The following is a 6,214-nucleotide window of genomic DNA, read 5'->3' as shown; positions in this document are numbered from 1 at the left end:
CGCCCGGGCCTGGGCCTGAGTCCCCAGGAGGTCGCTCCCGGTAGGCGGTGACGGTGACCGCTTCAAAGGAAGCCCACAAGAAGCGTTCCCCCCACCCCGCGAGCGCGCGGTCCTGAGGGCTGGCGCCGGGCTGCTTTCCCGGCCGGTGCGCACTCAACGAGGCCCTTTATCTCTGTCTCCCGAGCTTGTCCAACACCGGTCCACCGCCCCTTCCCGAAACTACGCAGACCGGACTGCTTCTGCCTGCAAGCAGCAAAATACTCACCGCACACATAACGCGCGCCCCGAGCACCCTCTTTCCTCCGCCTCCCCCAGCCCCTGGCCCGCGGGAGAGCAGGATTCCTCTTTGCGCCTCCTGTCCCTCTCTAAACCACCAACTTCTGCAGGGGTCGGGCTCTCTTCCCCTCTCCGGGAGCCGCAGAGTCCCTGACATTAGGATGAGTAGCTCAGCGTCCGCTCCCCAAAATGCGGCCTTTTGCTTACACCGGATGGATGTGGGACCGGACTAAAAACAGAGGCCGCTCTTCGTCCACACGTGACTGAGAGGCCAGAGGCCTTGCGCCTGGTTGTGGGATCAGGAGGGAAAATAAAGAGTCGTTCTGTCAGTTCTCAGGGCTCTCGTTCTTTTCCCTTCTGACTCTTCCTGGTTTTGTTTGTTTATTTCTTTGTTTCTTTGATGCAACTCAGGGATCGGATCGAACTCAGAACCTTGGGCTTGCAAGGCAGGTGCGGCCCCGCTGAGCTACGTCCCGTCCCCGGCCCGTGACCCTTACTTAAGCCCACAATCCCTATAGCAGCTCCCAGCCGGCGGCCTGGAGAAGGACACAGCTGCTCGGAGGTTCTCGCCCAGCCGCCCAACTCAGCTACTTCTTTGTCAGAAATAGAGCCGGCGGCCTAGAAACTCCCTTTCCTTGTGACTTTCATCAAATAAAAAGAATTCCTGGACGACCCCGCCCGGAGGCTCTAGGATGACCCAGTTGCTGTCAGTCACAACCCCAAAAGAACAAGGAAGATGTTTCCGGCCCAGCACCACCGGGGCACCCAGGAGTCCACTGTGATTAATTAGAATTGTTTCATGAGCCCCAAACCCTCCAGTCTGCTACCTGCCTGTTAATCTGATTTCGTGGTTGATTAAAGTACCTGCTTTAATGAATGCTGTTTTTGTTTTGTTTTGTTTTGTTTTTCTGTTTCGCTTTTGCCCTTATTTTTTGTTTCTTTGTTTGTTTTAAGACAGGGTCTCACTGTGTAGTTGAGACTGACCTGGAACTCACTATGTAGCCCAGGCTGGTCTCCAACTCACAGCGATTCTCCTGCCTCAGCCTCCCCAGTGCTGGGATTACAGGTGTGCGCCACCACACCCTGTCCTGCTTTTGTCCTCATAATCTCATTTTGCTGGCACTTTCTATAAAAACATAACTGGTCACACAGGTTTCTCTGGCAGTAGTCAGACTCACTTAAAACCTTACAAAATGGGGCCACTGGGCTGGAGGTTCAGATGAAATTCTACAGGGGTGGAGAGGAGGAGACGCCCACGACAAAGCCCAGTCTTTCTGCACCCCTGGATTAATGGTGAGCACATTCCAACCAGTAAGATGTGGGTGAGCAATGTCTCCCAATGGGGTGCGATCTTTCTATCCTCACTGTCGGCCCCAGTGAAGGAAGCATCTGTTCTTGAGAAATCATTCTTTTAAGTGCAATGTCCATTTCTATCTGAGTACAATAACTTGGAAGTTGTTCCTTGCTTAAAGATGGCATTTTGGTTCTTGTGAGTGACCTGAAATATCTGCTAAAATGAGTAAATAGTTAAAAATAAATAAGATTAATGCCTGTCCAGGGTCACAACAGCATCGGAATCTTCCTATGGCTTATAAAAAGATAATATATCCTGGCCTATTACATGTGTTTTCATAAAATCACCCATACCTATAAGAGGTCAGGATTGTTTTCTTGGGTTGTCTAATGGTTCAACTATTTTTTTTTTTTTTTTGGTTTTTTGAGACAGGGTCTCACTCACTGTACAGTTGAGACTGACCTGGAATTCACTATGTAACCCAGGCTGGTCTCGAACTCACAGCGATCCTCCTGCCTCAGCCTCCCGAGTACTGGGATTACAGGCGTGAGCCACCACGCCCGGCCTCAATTTCTAATATATACCTTTGTACTAAATAATAAAATCTAACTAGGTACCCTCATTGGCTATAGTGAAAAGGCCAAATTTCCTATATCTCAAGCAATAACAGCTTCTTAAAACATTAAAACATTTGTGGTAAGACTTAGAAAAGCTACATGAGCAAAGAAGTTTTTATGATTTCTAACATTTTCTAATTTTAGGCTTCGAGTTACTTTGAAAAAAGAACCTGAGTTTTAAAGGTTAAAGATAATTTTAGCACTGACTTGTAAAATGTTTTTCATAATGGGTTTGTGATTGGTTAAATGACTATTAATTTATATTTTGTATGTGCATTGTATCCACTTAAAGACAAAACAGGCTACAAAGTAAGTCTTTGAAGTTCAGTTGAGTACACAAAGTAACAATAAGTGGATTTTTTTTTATATCTCTATGGGCATCAACTCAGCAAGAATTCAGTCTGGCTATAAACGAGAGGCTCGTGGCCAGCAACACGGTTTCCCAGACTTGTACAAAGTCGGAAGATTCTTTTTTAATTGTTACCGATACGGTTGCACCAGGTAAAATTGTTAAGGGCTATTCGGCCGAACCGCTAGTCTTTGTTAAGCTTTCGATACATTGAACACACTTAAGTTTCCCAAGCGTACAGGTATCCTGAGCTGCAGAATTAAAATCATCGTCATCATGGAATCCACCGAAGACCTCCCGACAGAAGTTGTTTGTGCTGCTAGACTTTACGGGTTTGCCTTTATGTGACTGTGACGTCATTCTGCTACAGGCTTCCTCTGTGTCTAAACAATGGGCAGTCCAGAAGATGCCGCCCCAAACATTAAAGATTACGGGGGCACCGCGCCTGCCTGGCAAGCGCCAGGTCCTGAGTTCGATCCCCGGCACCAGAAAAAAAAAAACCCACAAAAACAATTAAATTAAGTAAAATGACTATAAAGAGAATCTAACTCCTACTGTTCGGTATCTTTGGAGATATGAATGAACTTTCTGTTCTCTGCAGTGGACCCTTGACTTAGGAACTCGATCCGTTCCCGAGGGCCGGTTGTAACTCGAGTCGGTCAGCGCAGGCTCAGCCCCTCCGCCCAGCCTTCAGCATCTCTCTGCCGAGCACAGCGGGTCTCAGGGTCCTCAGAGAGACGCTGGCCCGGGTTTCCCGGTGAACCCCACACAGGAAAGGACGCTGTCGTTTTCCTTCCAGAGCTCTGTAGGGGTTCAGTCTGCGTCTGAGACCATCTGGAAGCACAAGTGGCCGGCATTTGGGTCGTAACTCAAGACTTTAGTCATCGGTTAAAACTAAACTTCAGGTCTTGACTCCAGTTGTTTGGACACTGGGCTGGTTGTAACTCAGGGGCCCACTGTACTTACGAGATTTTATGTTTATATTATGTGAAGCTAATCACTAGAAAAGGCCTTTCAACAAAACAGAGCCCTATAACAAAAACTACAACGCCAACTGTCAATACAAGATAGACGTGTGTATTGAGGACATCGTTCAGCGTTGTTACAGTTAAAGCAAGAGGAGGTTAGAATCCTCCTTAGCCAAGCAGGTGGGAGTCTGTGTGCTCATCAACGCTGCCTGTGATGTTTGGGGAAATAGCCCAAAGCAGACAGAGGGAAAGATTAAAGACAAAAGGCTTACGCCGTGTGTGACGGACTCCTAGTATTTTCAGAGCTGTTATTCATCCAGATTCTACTATCGCTTTTGGCCCTAGCCTGCTAACGGGTTAGACGTGAGCAGGCGCAGTGGCATGCACCTGTGGTCCCGCCACCCAGGAGGCTGAGGCAGGAGGATCTCCGCTCCAATAAGGCTGAAGTGTTAGCGACCTGCTGCGAGGCTTTCTCCTCCCGATGGTGAATGCAGGACCCATCTCCTTTAGATCGGTGACTTTGCAATCCGGAACAGCAGGATCTGGGACAGCAGGATCTGAGCCAGCCGCCCCCTTCAACAGGAGCACAAATCCCGGCTTTCCACACCCTCCTGGGACCCAGGAATCCAGGCCTCGGAAAGGAAAACGAGGTAGGAGAAAAGATGAAAAAAAAAAAAAAAAAAAAAGAAAAACAAGACCGGGAAATCACGCGTAAAAACTGAACTGCCAATGTGGGGCCTCAATGCGAGTCGCCCGCGGCAGCCTCCCCCGCGTGTTTTAGCTGACACTGAGGCCTGCTCCTCCCGGGGCCGGTACACCCAAAAGGCTGGGGGTGGGAGAGGCCCAAGTGCAGGAAGCTGATCCCCAGATAAAGGGAGGAGGTGCGATGCCAGGAATGTTTCAACTGTCACCCTGGGGCGGGACCGCTCCCCAGAGAAGCCGGCGTCCGCCTGTGTCTCCCTCGGCCTCTGCCTCCGCACCCTCCATTTCTTTGGTGCGGGCCCATTAGTCTCTCCCTAATAATAACCCTGAGAACGCTGCTCTTGGCCGCAGCCCTCACGGACGACTCTGCAAAGCCGCGGGTTCGGTTCCTTCCCCCAGCCCGGGGCATTCGCAGTGATTTCCTGTCTTTCTCTTCTGTACTTATTTTTGCCGCGCCGGGGAAGCAACCTGGCCTTTGTGCGCGCCAGGTGAGTCCTGCGCCTTGGGGTAAGTGTCACCCACTGGAAAGGTCACCTTGTAAAGCCCAGAGTGGGCTGGGATCACAGTCCCTGGCCTTGCTGGTGGGTTTTCCTACTCCACACATCCAGGAGCCCTTCCCCTCTTGTGCTGAAACAGACCAGAGAGGCCTTGTCTTAGTTACTTTACTTGTTGCTGAGACAAAATACTTGACACCCAAGGTTAAAGGAGGACAGACTTACTTAGCTCACAGTCTCCGCCCCGCGGGACAGCCTGGGCGTCGGCCCACACGGGCCCCGGCGGGCGCAGCACACAGGGCAGGCTGTGCAGGGAGGAGGGAGCGGCCGCGGAGACCCAGGCCGCCCGGGACTCAGGCCGGCAGCAGGTAAGCGGCTCTGGGCCATCACAGGGCTTGGGCCAAGGCGCACGGCCCGGGACGTCTGGGAGACACAGAGACACAGAGACAGAGGCACAGGCAGACACAGACAGGACAGAGAGGCAGGGACAGAGACAGAGCAAGAATTCCAGTTTCAAGGGCTCCTGAGGTGGACTCCCCGAGAAAGCGCAGGCCCACCCTCTCTCTTTGAGGAGAACTCCCTAAGAAAACGCAAGCCCGCCCTCTCCCTCCTTCCCTCTCTCCCCCAGCGCCCTCTCTCTCTCTCCCTCTCTCCGGGTGCTGGGCCCAGCCCTCACCCAGCTGGCCGAGCCAGAACTGGCTGCGGGGACGGGAGAAGGAGGCGGTGAGTCCAGGGCCAGGCAGGAGCAGGAGCTGCAGTCCCTCCCGCCTACGTGCAGGAGGCTGAGCCACCTTCCCGGTCCCTGGCTCCGTCTGCCTCTCCCAGTCCCGCCGGTCTTGGGGAGTAGAAGTTGGGAGCCACGGGCCAGGGATAAACGGGGATTTTGTGCAGCCGAGCAGCCGGGCCGAGTCATGCCACACGATCATCAAGTTATACGAAATGACACATGAGATACGTGTATCAGTGATTTTATAAGTTATCATTCTGTCTTTCCGGTACCGGGGATCGAGCTCAGCACCTTGTGATTCCCAGGCAGGAGTAGCGCCCCTGAGCTCCATCCCCGGGCCCAGTGTTATAAATTCATTGGCAAATGGGTGCACAACAGTCCTTTCCGATCCCCAGTTAATACTGGGTCATTTTGTACGTGATCCACGGTCAGACAGCACAGGAGAAACGGCGCGTACAAGGCCGGCCTGATACTCACGTTGGACTGCCCAGCTGCCGCTTCCACCCCGTAACGTAGTATTTTGTACGTGGCTACGTGTGCCCCGTAGCTAATGACAGATACTCCCACCGTGGTTTATAAGTCGCACGTCATTCCAGGCTGTCTATTTTTATGCTGCGATCGTCTAAACTATATGTTTTCATGCATAGTATAGCGATACAGTGTTGTATAGCAGACGTCGTCATACACAATGAGAACCCGCATATCCAAAGCCTGCATTACACTCGTTTCAGACTGCCCGTTTTAAACTTATATTCTATAACATTGAATATTATATATATATATATAT

The 6,214-nt window shown here is 51.3% G+C and overlaps 1 protein-coding gene across 1 annotated transcript in view; it reads left to right on the top strand.

Annotated features, from left to right (window-relative positions):
• Positions 1-4,969: 4,969 nt before the first annotated feature.
• Positions 4,970-6,214, top strand: part of Arsl (arylsulfatase L) — a 38,240-nt gene continuing 36,995 nt past the window's right edge. Inside the window, exon 1 of the mRNA XM_019204824.2 lies at positions 4,970-5,068. The gene's annotated coding sequence lies outside the window, so the exon portion shown is untranslated. The remainder of the gene's footprint in view (positions 5,069-6,214) is intronic.

The sequence above is a fragment of the Fukomys damarensis genome, unplaced genomic scaffold (genome assembly GCF_012274545.1).
Source record: "Fukomys damarensis isolate Sample0158 unplaced genomic scaffold, DMR_v1.0_HiC HiC_scaffold_39, whole genome shotgun sequence".
Taxonomy (NCBI): Eukaryota; Metazoa; Chordata; class Mammalia; order Rodentia; family Bathyergidae; genus Fukomys; species Fukomys damarensis.
This window is presented reverse-complemented; position numbering and strand designations above follow the sequence as displayed.